At 46.2% G+C, this 18,297-nt stretch overlaps 1 protein-coding gene across 3 annotated transcripts in view; it reads right to left on the bottom strand.

Annotated features, from left to right (window-relative positions):
• The window catches only part of bcl11ba (BCL11 transcription factor B a), a 62,127-nt gene that overhangs the window by 8,113 nt on the left and 35,717 nt on the right, over window positions 1-18,297 (bottom strand). The window lies entirely within an intron of this gene.

Below are 18,297 nucleotides of genomic sequence, written 5' to 3'. Positions count from 1 at the left end.
TGTGTGCGTGTGTGTGTGTGTGTGTGTGTGTGTGTGTGTGTGTGTGTGTGTGTGTGTGTGTGTGTGTGTGTGTGTGTGTGTGTGTGTGTGTGTGTGTGTGTGTGTGTATCTTTAAAACCCATGAAGTCCTCCAAGCAGAGGGACTTTAATCGTCACAGAGACAGAGACGCCAAAGTAATATGGCTCTATAGTAAGAAAGTACATTTAAGGAAGTCTTATCACTTTCCAACCAATAACGGCACAGTGCCTCGAGGGAACAAATAAAAAAGGAAGAAAAGGGAAGGGGGGGAAATAAAGACTAATATGGTGGTGCATCAAGACAAATGACTGTTAATAGAGGGAGAATACGGATGGGGAGATTGAAACATAAATGTCCACTGGTCTTGGGGTTGTAATTTTGGTATTTAAGTCATTGGTATTTAACTGACATCCACAGGGTGCTTTGTGTCATTCTAGGCGTAAATTGAAGAAATCATGGCCGATGATACTTCACCGCTTTTGAGCAAAATCTTGGGTGAAGTTTTCCATGTTTCTATTGTTACAGGTCTTCTTCCTGAAAGAGGTCTTCTGACCTCAATGGGAATTTCAGTATAAATAAAGGTTGGATAAAGTAAAAAAAAATCCCAAGAGTGGTATAACTTCTTTCGCCGTGTCTATTGCTCAACATCGCAAAGGGAGAGTCACTCAATTTAATAACTCTCCACACACATTAAGACGAGGGCTCAAATATTGACTCTGTCATCATTGACTTTATAGTATAACTAAGGCCTCCCTGGTTCACTGTCCTGAACATGTGAAAATATGCCCTGGGTCCATTCCACCCACACAAATTCAGGATGGAAATTTAACAATTCAACCAGCAGACAGACATCCATCTATCAAAGCACATATCTTAGGAACTAAACCCAAAAGCTGCTTTGTCCTGATTCCCTTAGTGATTCCTCTAAGATCAATAGAGATTGGAAAGTGTAAACAGAGCTTTGGCTGTGATCAAACCAATACTGCTGTAGTCGAGAGAGTGAGAGTGAGAGAGAGAGAGAGAGAGAGAGAGAGAGAGAGAGAGAGAGAGAGAGAGAGAGAGAGAGAGAGAGAAAGAGAAGTGGAGTCAGAGAGCGAGAGAAGAGGAGAGAGAGGGAGAAGTGGAGTGAGAGAGAGAGAGAGAGAGAGAGAGAGAGAGAGAGGAGGAAAGAGAGACAGAGAGAGAGAGATGATGGGGGGGTTCTAGGCCTGGTGCTCGGCATAGCTCTGTACCTTTAACCAACATGACAACATGAAGGCCCAGCCTCTGAGTTACACATGCAGTTTGATAATGCAAAGGGGACTCGTTACTGCGGGGACTCGTTACCACAGCGACACAAACAAGCAGAATATCCAGCACATACAGTGGAGACGGATGCTAAACACAGAGCGCCACACTCCTAGGGGATTGGGGTAAAACACACGTATAAAGTGGGAAATGGTAATTGTGCTCTTGGAAATTAGTTTCATTTATTAAATGAAAGCTTGCTGTTTTGACCTAATGCGCCAAATTCAGAATACAGAGGAAAACATATGCTGCTGTAATTGTTTCGGCGTTTCATTCAGAGGTTTGCGCCTGAGTGTATGTACATTAAGTATGAAATACTCCACACACAAAGGACGGAGAAACATATTTCTCAGATCAAAAACGTCATTTGAGTGGCCAGAGTGCCCCATTGTTCTACAGTGTGGTGTGTCAAATAGGTTCAGCCTGTCATTGGTCCACAGGGTAGAGAGCTGCAGAGATAAGGCCATATAGGGAGAAGGATAATGGACACTGGGACACAATGCAGATGTAACAGAGATGTCCGACCCAGAATACAAAGTCTATTCAGGTCACAGACATGTGACTTTGTCTTATTATTATTTTAATAAAATAATCGAACAAAAAATGTTATAGGGTTGCTTATGGTGAACATTTTATTGCCCTTCTTTTTATTTGCGCATGGATGTAAAATTGCGAATCACGTGCATTTAGAATGTACATCCATTTAGAAATACTCACATGACTATATTTGACTTCAGTGCTGCAGACGAAAGGAAATCTTCAAAAGCGTAAGATACGCAGAACTACCTGTTTCCTACATTATTGTCCAAGAAAAAATATGTGTCTGAAAATGTCTTAAAACGTAGAGCTAGAGGGACCTCAACGTAACCTCAACGTTCACAGTAAAACAATTTTACAAATTGTATTTTTTTTTTTTTCCTTTAACACTAAGATTTGCATCCTATCAATTATCGTCATGTGTGCGTCAGCTCCAAGAATGGCTCAATCAATCTGTCTGGACAGAAAACTTTTAAACCTGCCAGGTCTCCTAGCACTTAGAGGAACGCTGCGTTGAAAAGGTCCGCGTGTAAAAAGCGTTTTCCCTGCTATACGTGGAGCTGTGTGGGGTTATGATATGTTAATGGCTGGCTGTCTGGCTGACGTGTGTGTGCGTGCATCCGTGTGTTACTGTAGTGTGTGTGTGTGTGTGTGTGTGTGTGTGTGTGTGTGTGTGTGTGTGTGTGTGTGTGTGTGTCTGATGTGTGTTAAGGAAGACAAGGAACAGCTGCTCAGGCCCTGTAAACCCTTTCACTTAATTATAGTGGACACAGCATACACTCTATCATGCACGCACGCACGCGCACGCACACGCACATAGACTCCCCTTCAGGCCTCTCAGGTCTCTTGGAGGGCTACACATGAACCTAACCCCCACCCTCTGCCAACACCCAGCCCCGTTTCTCCCTCTCTCCCCTTCCCCATTCTGCCAACATTAAACTACCCCCCCCACACACACACACACACACACACACACACACACACACACACTCACAAACAATCCGCTGAAGCCCTCTTACACACACAAATACACAAATACATTCTTCCACCCCCGCTCACACAAACTCCTCAACCCCCCCAACACACTTTCCTTACTTCATCTGACAACAACCCCCTCCCATATTTCCTCTGTCCACCCCTCCCTCCCCCTCCATGTTGTTGTATGGTCCTTTTCAAAGCCCTAATGCTCCATAAAGGAAACACAAAACACTGGAAAACAACCAAGGCATCTGTTTTCTACACCTGCCCCTCTTTGACCCTCTCTCCCTCTCTCTCTCTCTCTCCCTTCCTCTATCTCTCTCTCCCTCTATCTCTCTCTATCTCCCTCTCTCTATCTCTCTCTCTCTCTCTCTCTCTCTCTCTCTCTCTCTCTCTCTCTCTCTCTCTCTCTCTCTCTCTCTCTCTCTCTCTCTCTCTCTCTCTCTCTCTCTCTCTCTCTCTCTCTCTCTCTCTCTCTCTCTCTCTCTCTCCCTCCCTCTCTCCCTCTCCCTCCCTCCCTCCCTCCCTCCCTCCCTGTATCTCTCTCCCTCCCTGTATCTCCCTCCCTTTTGCTTTAAACTGCCTGGGTGTAAACAACACACTTTACTGTCTGAACTTCTTCACAACTAAAGACATCAGGGGGCGAATGCTCATCTAATTCATTTCCACCCCACAATTAAGGAGAATGACTGTCTGCCTCTGTCCGGCATCCACTCCCTGGGATGGTATTAGTGCCCTGTGACGGAGGGAGGTAGTGGAGTGGGCCGGGAGTTTATTGAGGAGTGTTCAGTGTGTGCCCTCCCGGGGGGAAGGAGTCCGACGCAGATGGCAAATAAAGTATGCAGCCCGAGGCGAGAGCACATTATGCTAATTCTAATGTCAGCTGTACTTTAATATACAGCTCTATTTAATCACCCCATTATTTCCCATTTCCATATGAAAAAAAGGAGAGAACGAGGGAGTGGGAGAGAGAAAAAACCTGCGGCACTGCACTCACTCACTCACTGCACTCACTCACTGCTCTCACTGCTCTCACTCACTCACTGCTCTCACTGCTCTCACTCACTCACTCACTCACTCACTCACTCACTCACTCACTCACTCACTCACTCACTCACTGCACTCACTGCACTCACTGCTCTCACTCACTCACTCACTCACTCACTCACTCACTCACTCACTCACTCACTCACTGCACTCACTCACTCACTGCTCTCACTCACTCACTGCTCTCAGTCACTCACTCACTCACTCTCACACACACACACACACACACACACACACACACACACACACACACACACACACACACACACACACACACACACACACACACACACACACACACACACACACACACACACTCAATCACTCACTCACTCATTCACTCACTCACTGCTCTCACACACGCACACATTCTGAAAAAAACTGATACACAACCGGAAATGGTTGGACTTGGATTGTGACTTGAAGGAGAACTGCTTCACCACCAATAAAGATATCACATCCTCTCACTCTGTAGAGAGGAACCTCTGTACTGCCAGTCTCCCTCAACCAGACAGACAGATACCACTTTACCCTTACTCTCCCAAGAACACACTCCCATTTCACCATGACCATTTCTCACTCTACTACCAAGCCCAAGAAAGTAAAGACTAAAACTTCTCCAAGAGAGAAAAGTTCCCTAAGTATACTGAGAAGAGAGTGTGGGCTTCTTCTCCCTGAGTTGGTGGGAGATTTAAAGAAGCAGTAAGGGAGAGAGTAATGATCTTGTTTTCCATGGGACAAACTCCCATTGTGAAACAGCTGCTGCATGGAGAGGAGAGAGAGGGAAAGTGGAGAGAGAGAGAGACAGAGTGGGGAGAGAGAGGAGAGAAGATGGGCAGAGAGAGGGGAGCGAGAGGAGAGAGAGAGGAGATAAGAGGGAGAGAGAGCGGAGAACAGGGGGGAGATAAGAGGGAGAGAGAGCGGAGAACAGGGATAGAGAGGGGAGAGAACAGGGAGAGAGAGAGGGGAGAGAACGGGGTGGGAGAGAATGGGGGAGAGAGAGGGGAGAGAGAGGGAAGAGAGAGGGGAAAGAAATGGAAGAGAGAAGGAAGAGAACAGGGAGAGAGAGGTGAGAAAGAGGAGAGAGAGAGGAGAGAAAACGAGGAGAGAGAGGGGAGAACAGGGAGCGAGAGGGGAGAGAATGGGGAGAGAGAGGGGAGACAATGGGGAGAGAGAGGGGAGAGAACGGGGAGAGAGAGGGGAGAGAACGGGGAGAGAGAGGGGAGAGAACGGGGAGAGAGAGGGGAGAGAACGGGGAGAGAGAGGGGAGAGAGTGTGGGAAGAGAGAGGGGACACCACAGTGTGTGTCATCCATGGACACTGCCTCGCTCCACGCTAAGCCCCTGATTCAATTAGCTAGAAATGATGGCTAATAACGATCTTAGGTTTCCAAACAGGCCGTGTCAAATGCTGCATGCCAATATGGGCTTTAGGAGCACACACACACACACTTGCATGAACGCACACACACAGGCATACACTTATACACACGTGAATGAACACATACACATATACACACGTACACACACACAGCAAAGAGACAGTGGTCCCAGATTCCCTATAGTCTCAACACAGATGAGTTGCCAAGGAGACATGAGACATTGACCAATCACTGTCCAGGCTGGCAGAACCATCGTGTTATCCAAAGCAGATGATTTACAAAGCCTTCTCTTCTCACATAGCTAACTTCCTCTATTGTGACATATCTAACCAATCACATCTCAGTCATTTCCTCTCTCCAAGCAATGAAAATGAGGGAGAATGCAGTAAATTGGATGTCTGTGTTTGTACGTGAATCACACAAAATAACCGCGACTAAGTTTCGCCACTGTTGGGTGTCATTGTTATCCGACCGCATTTAGAAGATTAAAATAAAAGCTCAGAATCATTACTCCGTATCATTTTAGTCGTAGGAGGGAGAGAGAAAGAGGAGGGAGACAGACAGAGGGCGAAAAAAAATCCAGAATACTCATTTTCATTCATTTGGCAAATTTGCATTCACTTGTCGTTATAAGCCTTGGTATGTGTGGTGTTTTGAAAAACAAAAAGATGCAAAAAGAGAGCGTGAGAGAGTACACACAGAAAGAGAGAGAGAGAGAGAGAGAGAGAGAGAGAGAGAGAGAGAGAGAGAGAGAGGGAATTTTTTACGAACTACCGAATCAAATTGTAATAGCTGTTGACAAAAGGGAGGCCACCATCCGGCCCAAAAAAAATCTCCTGGAATTTGAGAGATTTTCTTCGACAACACAATAAAAGATCGGGGTACTGAACTGACGAGGAAGCTGCACAGGGGAGGAGAAAAAGCTCTATAGGATCTTCTAATGAGGTGTTCATTTGCTGACATTGGTTTTTACTGTGGGGACTTCATTTAGGCTGTCATTAAGCCATTATCCAGCGTAAAGAAGTCTGCCGTCCTGTAACAGCCCTGGTTGGTTCTGGAAGCCCTTTCTCACTCTATTAGTGGAAGCGTGCCGTGTTGGGCTGGCCCGATGCCTGTGTTTGGTTTGGCCCGCGTTCACACACATCTTTGGCAGGAGGGCTGTTGGATGGCTTACAGAGGGAGAGGGATAGGGAAAGATGGAGAGAGGAGAACGCGCGAGAGAGGAATGTAGAGAGAGACAGGAAGGGAGGGGAGAGAGCGGGAGAGGAGGAGATATGAATAGTGCGTAGTGTGCTGGCTGCTGGATCTGTGAGCAGGGGGGTTGTCCATCCATTGAATTAAAAAAAAAAGTGATTGAAGTATACAAACTCCATCATTCTTATTTCTTCTCAGACTATTCAATATTTTCAGAATTTAATAATTGTTCAATAATCAGTTTTTAAATATTTAAATTATAAATATGGGCAGGAATGCCCTAAATCTGAAATGAAATAGAATATATTTTATAATACTTTCCTAAACTCTGAGGGGGAACTAAATATTATGGAACCTCAACGTAATAATCTATCATTTAAAAAAAAAAATTTAGTATATGACTGTAAGTGTGAATGTGAGTGTGTGTTCTTTGTGTGTGTGTGTGTGTGTGTGTGTGTGTGTGTGTGTGTGTGTGTGTGTGTGTGTGTGTGTGTGTGTGTGTGTGTGTGTGAAATAAATATAATATTTTGAAAGCCGCCAGAAGAACACATCAAACGCATGTAATTGTCAGACATAATTCCCGTCTGTCCAGATAGAGTGGATTAATCCAGGTTTTTGCATGCTCCACCGCAGAGGGATACAGGGACAAGTTTACATGGGTGTGTGGGCAGGGACACACATAATATTTTCAAAAATTCTGGGGGGGAAACTAAATATCAATGCAATCATTTTGCATTAAAAAAAACACAAAAAGTATATATATGTACGTGAGTGTGTGTGTGTGTTTGTCTGCGTGCTCTCTCTTTCACACACGCACGCACACACACACACACACACACACACACACACACACACACACACACACACACACACACACACACACACACACACACACACACACACACACACACACACACACACACACACACAGACACACAGGCTGAATTCAGATCTGGGTTTGCGACAGTGTAGGCTATGTCTGGTTTCCTCCTCAGAGACTGCTGGTGGGCAGGAAACAGAAACAGAGACAGAGGGAGAAGGTAAATGAGGACTGTATGCATTCTGTTAAAATGCATTCCAAATGGCAATCATTCCCTATATAGTACAGTACTATGGCCCCTGGTCAAAAGTAGTGCTCCCTATAGGAAACAGGGTGCCATTTGGGACACATAAAAAGACTCCGCTCCAGCCCTGCATCCTGCTATGATTAATACCATTGTATAGCTCTGCTCTGTTCTGTTCTAACCAGGGAGGCAAGAGGTGGGTGGCTGGAGAAAGGAGAAGGGGACGGAGCTGCACTGCATTGTGGGAGCTCCCCTGCTGTTGGTCCCTGGAGTGTTGTGATGTGCGCTCTTCAAAAAGCCTCATGTCAGCGCCGCTGCCTCATTTAAAGGCAGACTCTCCCCCCCCCCCATTTGCATCTCCTCACGTCTAACAGGAGCAGCCATATGTCGTCAAGACAAACAAAAAAAAACACAAGACAACGGTGACAAATAAATTGGCACATTACCCTTCCCCCATCCCATTTTCACTTTTTCCAGCCTGTCAACAAAAAAATAAACATGTGAAGAAGAAGAAGGGAGAAGAAGGGGGAAGGAAAGAAGGAGAAAGAGATGGGGCGGGCAGGGGGGGGGGTGAGAATGACCTGTAGGCAGCCAGTTCTATCCCTCTATCCAAACAAAACAAACAAACCAACAAGCAGGAGAATGGTCCGTGTTGAGGGGGAATGCTCAGGCATGATGATGTGAAGAGAGCAGAATTCAGTAATGGCGGCATTTATCTGGAGAGGAATCATGTAGAACTGAAACAGGTCGACACCATTCACAGAACACATCCAGGATAAAATAGAGGCTAGGACGTTCATTTACCATCTCCTAGTAAATTAACGTCTCTCTCTCTCTCACACACACACGTGCACGCATACGCACACGCACACACACAGAGAGAGAGAGAGAGAGAGAGAGACCACTACACAGCCCTGGCAGGCCTTAGTGTGCAGCAACGAATAAAAATGCTCATTACGGAATGATTTCAGTTTTCACTATGATTCAATTTGCAGTAATTACTGTGGCCGGCGCTAATAAAAATCGGCTACAAAACGCGAAGGTCAACTACCAGTTAGGAGTGTTCATTTTCATCTCAATGTATTCATCCTCACCCGGCTAATGGCCCAATTTTCTCCCCTCGCTCCTCAATAAATATTGCTGGAATTACAGGTTAAATAGCTAAATTAAATCACAGCTATTATAGTAGGCTGCAGTGCACCCGCTTGGCTCGGCTGCATGTGGCTGAGGGAGGGAGGGAGATAGGGAGGGAGGGAGGTGGACGGGGGCTAGCCTCTCCATGTACAATTACTGGGGAAGTGCCAATCGCCAGACAGTGCACGATTAATGTCACTAGTGCTGGGGCCATCAAATTATTACATTCATTCTCTCACCAGGCCATTTGCGCTAGCCTGGAAATAAGACAAATGCAGAGAGAGGCCCGTGTTATTGCGAGACCAACTAGGCTCTATTTGTCACGCTTTGTGAGGCGATTGGGGAGGAGAGGGAGGGAGGTTATGGAGGGAGGACAATAATAAAGCTAATTATTATATGAGTAACAGACAATTCCCAGCCCCTTATTTTCGAGGTAATTGATTATGAATTGTTCTCATGGTGTACACTCCACAGTATACAATTATTGCATTGGTCGGGGCGGAGGGAAAAGGGACGAGGCGCCATTGGAGTTTAGAAGAGTGCTCTGTAATAGTAGACATGAGTCACGGTAGTACGACTAAGGTACCAGGACCCAATAAATCCTATATGAATCAGATCTGAGTAGGAAGACTCTTTGACTCACTCAACACTGCTGTTATGTAGCCACCTTTCACACTTCCACACACACACACACACACACACACACACAAAAAAAACTTGGGAATGTTCACACAGAGAATTATAAGTCAATAAGCAAATATACAACACCATTTTTTGAATAAAAAAAAAAAGGTTCCAAAAGGGTTCTTCGGCTGTCCCCATAGGAGAACCCTTTTGGGTCCTAGGTAGAACCTTTTTTGGTTCCAGATAGAACCCTTTTAGGTCCATGTTCTACAGTACATGGAATCCAAAAGGGTCATACCTGGAACCAAAAAGGGTTCTCCTATGGGTGTACAAATCTACTCTCTCTACAGTATGTGTTCCAATGATCACCTAAGACATCAACAAAGTGCGTCTGTGTGTGTGTGTGCACAGTTGTGTGTTTGCTTGCTCACGCTTATGAACTGTGTATGTGCGTTCGTGTGGGAGATGGGCGAGAGAGAGGTTGCGGGGGATAGGTCACAAGGGAGGGTAAATCCCACTTCAAACCTGTCCGTCCTGTTCACCAGAGCTTAGAGAGATAACCTTGGGATCTTCGTGCTGTTTTAACCTGGCTCTCTAAAGCCAGCCGCGGCCCTTTGAACTACACAAGGTTCTCACACTAAGATGCTTACATTATTAAGGCTCCAGATTATGCTCATTTTATTCCCCTTACCTTCACACCACACTCCTTTACTATGCCCTCGTTCTTCTCTCCCTCTCTCTCCCTCTCTCTCTGCCCTCCTTCTCTCTACCTTCCTCTTTCCATCTCACTCCCCTTCCTCTATAGCTTTCATTCCACTGAGATGCCTTAATCGCAGCATGGCAGCCTAAGAAAATACCAAAGAACTCTGGTAACTGCATCAATAGGCTGACTACAGTATTATCCTCAGCCAACCAAAGGCACCGTAAGCCCCTGTTCATTTACATACAGGAAGTTGAGCCGTCATAGCCCTAAGAACAGGGACACAGTCAGCCAGACGGGCCTGTGTGTGTGTGTGTGTGTGTGTGTGTGTGTGTGTGTGTGTGTGTGTGTGTGTGTGTGTGTGTGTGTGTGTGTGTGTGTGTGTGTGTGTGTGTGTGTGTGTGTGTGTGTGTGTGTGTGTGTGTGTGTTCCCGGGGCGTCCTCTTTAGAACCCCTCCCTCCTCCTCCTCCACTGGAAGGAGTCAATGTCACCACACACTCATTTGCATTTAGAACAAAGATGACACAGGGCTGGGGGCGCGAGGTGGTGCCTCCCAGCCGTCCACTGCGCTTGTCGAAAGTTTCCTGACATTTCTTGCATTATTAAGCCCTGGGCTTCATTACCATGCCTATGATCTGGAGAGGTCCCCAAGCCCCCTGGTTCCTCACCTTGAATCACTAATATCTTGTTTATGACTATCATAGCAAATCGCATAGAGGCAACAATTACATGCAAATCAGATCAGGCCGTGTGTGTGTGTGTGTGTGTGTGTGTGCACAAAGCTTGGAGGTTCTTGCATTGATACACACACCCATGCAGAACAGTTACCTAGGGTAGTAAACATATGCTGTAGTGTGTATGGCCTAATCCTAAACTGAATACAATTGTTCCTGTATTTACTGTTATAGTTCCCAGTGTGTGAGAGAGGGGGAGAGAGAGAGAGAGAGAGAGAGAGAGAGAGAGAGAGAGAGAGAGAGAGAGAGAGAGAGTGTGAGCCAGCAGAGGCTGCTGAGGAGATGACGGCTCATAATAATGGTATCACACACATGTGGTTGATACCATTCCATTCACTCCATTCCAGCCATTTTTATGAGGCATCCTCCCCTCAGCAGCCTCCACTGGTGTGTGTGAGAGAAAGAGAGAGAGAGAGAAAGAGAGGGAGAGGGAGAGAGAGAGAGAGAGAGAGAGAGAGAGAGAGAGAGAGAGAGAGAGAGAGAGAGAGAGAGAGAGGCAGCAGAGGCGAGGGGAGCAGGGCATCATGGGTGATTTACTAAGTGTAAATGAGGCAGAGGAAACTGCCAGCAGCTGTTTTTTACTGCCTGTTTGACACACTCATCTCTCTCTCTGTCCAGAGGCTGGGGTGGACAGACCAAGACAGAGACACACACACACACACACACACACACACACACACACACACACACACACACACACACACACACACACACACACACACACACACGGATAATGCCCGAGAAGCCGGTGTTTGGATGGATATATTGACACGGGTGTTGTTAGACCCGAGACTAAGTCAAGGGCCAGCAAGCCGTACCAATATGTCCTCCAAACACCGACTTCCAGGGCATTATCACTTTTATACAACGGGTTACCAACATATTCAAATAACGATTGACATATTTTCGTTGAAAACAATATTTTGATGAATTTATTCATACTATTTCATCCTTCCACAAGATATAGTCCCGAAACAAATCTAGGGTTGCTACCCAAGCCGGCTGGTCGTTCATTCTATTGTTTCGGTTGCCAGAGACGCGACACGGTCGTTCAGTATCTATGGATACCCAGTTGTTCGTTCTAAATGTCCCATTGCCATACTGGCTGGCAACGTTATTTTCCCTTCTTTGCTAGCTAGCCAACTACGGCTAACTTCCAGTCACATCAAACAGGCAGACAGAATAACAACAGTAGCTGCATTTGTTTAAGCTGTTTTCTAGTGAAATTTATTTGGATACATCCATAACAATGAGCTAATGAGGCGCGATTTTGCCTGCCATAGAAAATGTGCTCTCTCGTTAGGACACTGTTGTTCAGAGGAGCTAGCCAACAATACAGCTAACACAATCACTTCAAACTGAAGCTGGAAAGACTGCAAACTAGCTGCACTTCATTCATCGTTTTACCTTTTCTCAATTGACATTTCCTTGTATAAATCCATAAAAATGATGCCAGCTGATTCATGATTTCGACTGGCTGAGAAACGTCCCAACTCCCGACCCCTACACGTTCATTACTATGGGACAGTTGGAGATCAAATTTGAATATTGAAACAATGTTGCAAATGTCGGAGAGACAGACAGCAAGGTTTATACAAGTCGCCGCTGTTGAAAACTAAATGTTAGTCTAAAAGAAATGTGAGATGATGTCTAGATTGTTTTTATAGTGGAGATCAAGTTCATAAATTGCCTGGCTGGGCTGATGAGACAGAGGATTGAGCAGTCAGATGGAACAGAGTAAATAGGCATTTTAACGTCATAGATTTAGCCGGTGGTAACTTGTGGAATAGACACCGGCAGGAATGCACTTTTAACCAATCAGCATTCAGGATTAGACCCACCCGTTGTATAAACACACGCACATACGTACACAAACACAGTAGACATCTGCTTCCCATTCTCTAACCCAGGCCAGGCCAGACCAGCTAAATCCTCCTGTGGATAGCTTCACTTCAGTGGGATCAACACACTCTGCACTCACACACCCTGTCTATTGCAGTCTTCCTTCTCTCTTCCTCGTCCCTCTCTCTACGCAGTTGGACACCCCTCCTATTCACCTCTCGCTCTATCTCCCTATTGCTCTTTTCCTCATCCCTCTCTCTGTGCAGCTTATTCATCTCTTTCGCTCTGTCTATTGCCCTCTACCCTTCCTATTCATGCCTTACTCAATCTCTCTATGTACCCTCCTCCCTTCTTTCATCAAAGTACTTTTATAGTACGGGGACAGAGGAACGGTTCTGTGTGTGAAGTTGTACTATAAAAATAGACTGTTTTTGTTTGTTTTAATGAAGTGGTTTGAGTGTGTTAATTGCTTAATATCACTAAATCGTCATTTTGAAGTGGGTGTAATGTCTCTACAAAAATTAAATAGAGGACCAGACAAAAACTTTAATTAAAAAAGCTAATTTGAGGAAATGAAAAAAAGATATAACCATATCCACCGCTTATTTAATTTGAGAGCAGTAGCTCAGCACTCAGCGAAACATCTAGTTAGCAGTGCTGCGAATAAATGTGGTGTAATGGAGCTGTTGGTAAACTTCAATGTAGACTACATTACATTCCCACAGAGACAAATTATTCCTTGGAAAACCATCAGATGTCTACACAGTTAGCCTCCCCGCAGAAACTTGTGGCTTCAAACCAAAACGTGCTTGACACAATAGGCATCCCTGAAACTCCTTTTACATTACATTACCCATAGACGCTGTACTTCATGTCATACGTCCTTTAATAGGATCATATTCATGTCCATTTCCCGGAGCGGTGGGGGGGGGGGGTCTGACAATTGACATGAAGTCTATGTGCCTGTCAAAGATAAATCCCCACTCTCGTTCTCTGACAAAGACACCCTTCATTTTTTTTAGGGGGGGGGTGGGGGGGCACAAGACATCCCCATGTCCCAGAGTGCATTGTAGTGGCTGGTCCCCATCTTCTCACGTGAGATTAGTTGAATAAAGAATTAACAGGGTCGGGAGGAGGGGAGGGGAGAGGAGGGGGAGGTGGGTGGAGAGGGGTTGGGGGGGGGGTCTGCTCCGGCATTATTTCTGATGAATTTTAAACTAACACTGAGCAGCTTAGTGAAATCAGAATGAATGAAATTCATTAGCTGAGCCTGGTGACTGTAGGTAATGTGGCGGAGGGCTGAGGCTGAGCCTGGTGACTGTAGGTAACGTGGCGGAGGGCTGAGGCTGAGCCTGGTGACTGTAGGTAACGTGGCGGAGGGCTGAGGCTAAGCCTGGTGACTGTAGGTAACGTGGCGGAGGGCTGAGGCTGAGCCTGGTGACTGTAGGTAACGTGGCGGAGGGCTGAGGCTGAGTCTGAAGCAGGCAGTAGAACTAAGCCTAACGTTCCAATAAAGGGCCGTCACTCCAACCTCAGCCTGGGGGAAGAGGGGGAGGAGAGGAGGAGAAGAGGGGGAGGAGAGGAGGAGAAGAGAGGAGAAGAGAGGAGGAGGCGGTTGTCGTGGCTTTTAAAAGTCTGAGGATCACAGGTTCGACACCTATGGCCTGAAGGCCTAGGGTCACAGATGAGGAGGAGGAGAAGAGGAGTAAGAGGGAGAAAGAGAGAGGAAAGACTTCTCCTGCCTCTCCTGTCACATATGCTAGACTGTGGAAGGGTGGGTAACCTATTGCTAACCTATAGCACAATGTAAAGTACTCTGAGGGCTCACAATAGGCCTTATATAAATATGATACATTTTTATTTCTAATGGTAGAAACAACATAAAAGCAGTACCAATGTTATGGTATATAGGCTCTGTGTCTGTGGCCTGTTAACAAATTAGATGGATTAACAGAGAGAGTGCCAGAACGCTAATCCCACTCTTGGCCCTGAACGGACCTCATGAGGGGGGCGAGGGGATCGAGGAGGGGTACAGGAAGGGGCCCAGTGGGGGCGTAATCCCCCCCGCCCCCGGTGTCGCCCTAATCCTGCCACACGCAGGACAGGAAAGGGGGTAGATGGAGGGAGGCAAGGAACACCAGGACAAACCTGCTACCTGCTAGGGCCCACCTGCGTGTGCTGCCTGGTAAAGAGGCTGTGTTACATCAAATGAAATAGTGTTTGTTGGGAGTTCTTTTTTGTGAAATCAAATGTGTTCTTTGACGTGTACAGACTGAGTTGCAATTGTAGTGGTTTGATTTTTAAATGAAGTTTAACTAGTGATGGAATCGGTCTTACCAACAAAGATTTTTGCGTTTTCTGTATCTCTATCGTCAAAACCTGTGTAAGATTGAATAAATAAAAAATATTGAACCTATTGTCAGGTTAGGGGATAGAAGAAAAGGGGTAGTCTGTCTGGAAGTACTGTGTGGAAGCAACCATACAGATCGTGCCATAAACCTGATTTGCACAGGAGCACAATCCAACACATTTTTGGACAGTCTCTAAAGTCCATTCCTCCCGCCAAACCTCCCCTTTAGGAAGACTGTCCAAGTTCTGTCGGCCAAGTGGGAGTCTCCTGGAACACACACACACACACACACACACACACACACACACACACACACACACACACACACACACACACACACACACACACACACACACACACACACACACACACACACACACACACACACACACACACACACACACACACACACACACACACACACACACACACACACACACACACACAGCAAGTCCTTTCCCAGATTGTGAGGTAACAGTGTATCTCTCCTCTGAGTAAGACGTATTACACATCGTGGACTGACAGAGAGCCTTCCTCCACAGGAAGAAAACATTCCTTATTTGATTTCTTTCTGTTCTCCTTTCCTTTTCTGTCTGTTTTTAATGATAGCACCTCGGCTTCCATTACATTTCCAATCAACTCTTCTTTCATTTCACCATTTTCTTTCCATTATCAGGAATCATTTCTGATTATTTGATGAAAATGTGATGGCACTATAACATTGGAATTTTATACTAATTAAGACGGTTTTATTGGAATGTAGAACAAGATGGATGCCCGGATTAGCCTTCCCTCTCCCTCCGGTTCCCAACTTAGCGTGTTGCTTCGCTAACCTCTCATAGACCAAGTGTCTCCATAGACCACCATGTGAAAGAAATTAGGTGGAGAGAGACACTCCTCAGATGAGAAACTGAAGAAAAAAATTGATGGCACGCTTATTTGCACAGTAGTCAGTGGAAATACGATACAGCGGCGGAATTCAAGAAAATTCAGGAGAGGAGTCTGGGGAACAGGGGAGGGAAGGATGGTGATGTCATAGCTAGAAATAAAGCAAGCGTTTTCCTCCTGCTTCCAGGTGCTTCCTGGAGCCCAGGTTAAAGGTTTCCTTTTACTGGGGTTACATTATTACTAGGGCCAGGAGTTTTACAGGAACCCAGGTGACATTATTACTAGGGCCAGGAGTTTTACCAGAACACATACAGAGGGATTGAGATGGAGTTTTTTTAAATTGTTTGCAGGAGCTATGGTGGAGGTATAACATCATTTGGGGAGAGTAGAGACGGGGAGAGGAGGATGGGAGGTGGGGAGAAGGGTGAGTGGAGGGAATGGAGAGGGGAGCCAGGCAGGATCGGACTGTTATGGTCAGGCTCTGTGTGTTTACACAGTGATGACAGAAAGAAGAGAGAGAGAGAGAGAGAGAGAGAGAGAGAGAGAGAGAGAGAAAGAGAGAGAGGGGCAGAGCAGATCCAGACCAGATGAGGGTTAGAGCAGGGCACGGGGGGGAGTTAGGGGAGAGAGGAGACAGGTCTGTCCCAGAGGACCGTATAAGGTTCGGATCATTACAGAGGTCCCTTCTGACAGGAGATTATCAGAGGACCAACTATCCCACAAACCTCCACTCAGACTGTAGCAGAGGACTGAACAATACAACCAACACCAAACAAACACATATAAGGGCTACGTTCAACATCACTGCCCATTTAGGAGTGTTTAAACCTGGCTTAGACTCTTCTTGTTTCATCAGAATTCTTTCCTTTCGGTTAAGGCCAAGTTTACTCAATTAGACTGATACCAGATCATTCACAAAACAGACCAGAACGAACATAACGTAACAGGCGAGAGCTCTGTTTGCTATCAGCGGCCGTTTTAGAGGTGTGGAAGGCTTGTTTTAACAAGCACCTGTAAAAGGTAATAAGGCGTACCAAACACAGCCTCACAGTGCCAGCCATTGTGCCTCCACCCATCGCCAGCTCCAAACGAGGGGAATTGCCTGCAATAATGGACTAATTACACAATCACCACTTCCTCTCTATTCTACCCAGTCCAGCCTGGCCATACTCACTAACGTTTTAGAACAAAACACACAAATCCCATCGCTCTCTCTCTATCTCTCTCCCTCTCTCTCCCCATCTCTCCCCCAGCCTCTTCCCCTCTCTCCCCCTCTCTCCCTCGCTCTCTCTTTCTCTAAAAACAAAGGTCTTTAACAGACTGTGTAAAGGAGAATAAAACCCACAAAAGCAGGGATTGAGGGAGAGATGGAAAGAGAGAGAGAGAGAGAGAGAGAGAGGAGCGAAATATAGAAAGAACTGAGAAAAAAGGGAGGAATAGAGAGAGAGAGAGAGAGTCGAGTCGGTTTGAGTACTGCCACAAGGCTGTACTGTACTGTCTGCTCTGCTATGCAGTGAGGGAAGGGGAGGGAGGGAAGGGGTCCGTCAGGGCTGTGTGTCTGGATAAGATTACACAGACATCTTAACACATACAGGCAGAGGCTCCCACTTCTCTAAACACAGCCAGTCCCCTTTTGGTCAAGGCCACGATCACTCCGCCCACACGAGGTACAGCAGATCTAAAAGCAGCCGCACATAAAAACACTCACTTTGACTAACCCCGTGAACGCTTCACAGTGCTTCAGGACCTCTGATGGATAAATAGATCAATAAACAGTCGTCATTGAGTATTTCAAGGGAGTATTTACAGTTTGGAGAATGCCGTGTTTGGGAGTGAGTGGTGTGTGCAGGAGGTTAAGTCTGTTAACAAATAAAGGGCCCTACTCAAGGCCATAAAATTCCCCTGAGTTTCTTCTCCTCTTGGGGGACAGTGATCGTATGTGGCCTTCTTAATGGTAAAAGAGGCAACCTCCTCCCTCTCTCCATCACCATCTCCCTCTCTTTCTCGGACGATAAAGACTAAGCGTCGAAGATCACGATCGGGATCAGGTTAGGAATGCAACGCTGTCCCTCTTGTATTCCCAGGCGAAAAAAGAAGAGGGTAGAAAAAAAGCGAGAGAGAGAGAAAGAGAGAGAAAGGGAGAGAGGGAGGATAGAGACAGAGAGAGGGAGAGTGACAGAGAGAGAGGGAGGGAGGGTGAGAAAGAAGGAGAGAGAAAGGGAGAGAGAAGGAGGATAGAGAGAGAGAGAGAGAGAGAGAGAGAGAGAGAGAGAGAGAGAGAGAGAGAGGGAGGAGAGAGAGAGGAGAGAGAGGAGAGAGAGAGAGAGAGAGAGAGAGAGAGAGAGAGAGAGAGAGAGAGAGAGAGAGAGAGGAGAGAGAGAGAGAGAGAGAGGAGAGAGAGGAGAGAGAGAGAGAGCGTATGGTGGAAAAAGGCTGTCAGGCCTGTAAAGTGTGGAGAGGCTGGTAGTAGTGGGGGGTATGACATTCACACAGCACGGCTGTCTCCATGCTAACTCA

Source organism: Salmo salar, chromosome ssa01, assembly GCF_905237065.1.
Source record: "Salmo salar chromosome ssa01, Ssal_v3.1, whole genome shotgun sequence".
Classification (NCBI taxonomy): domain Eukaryota; kingdom Metazoa; phylum Chordata; class Actinopteri; order Salmoniformes; family Salmonidae; genus Salmo; species Salmo salar.
This window is presented reverse-complemented; position numbering and strand designations above follow the sequence as displayed.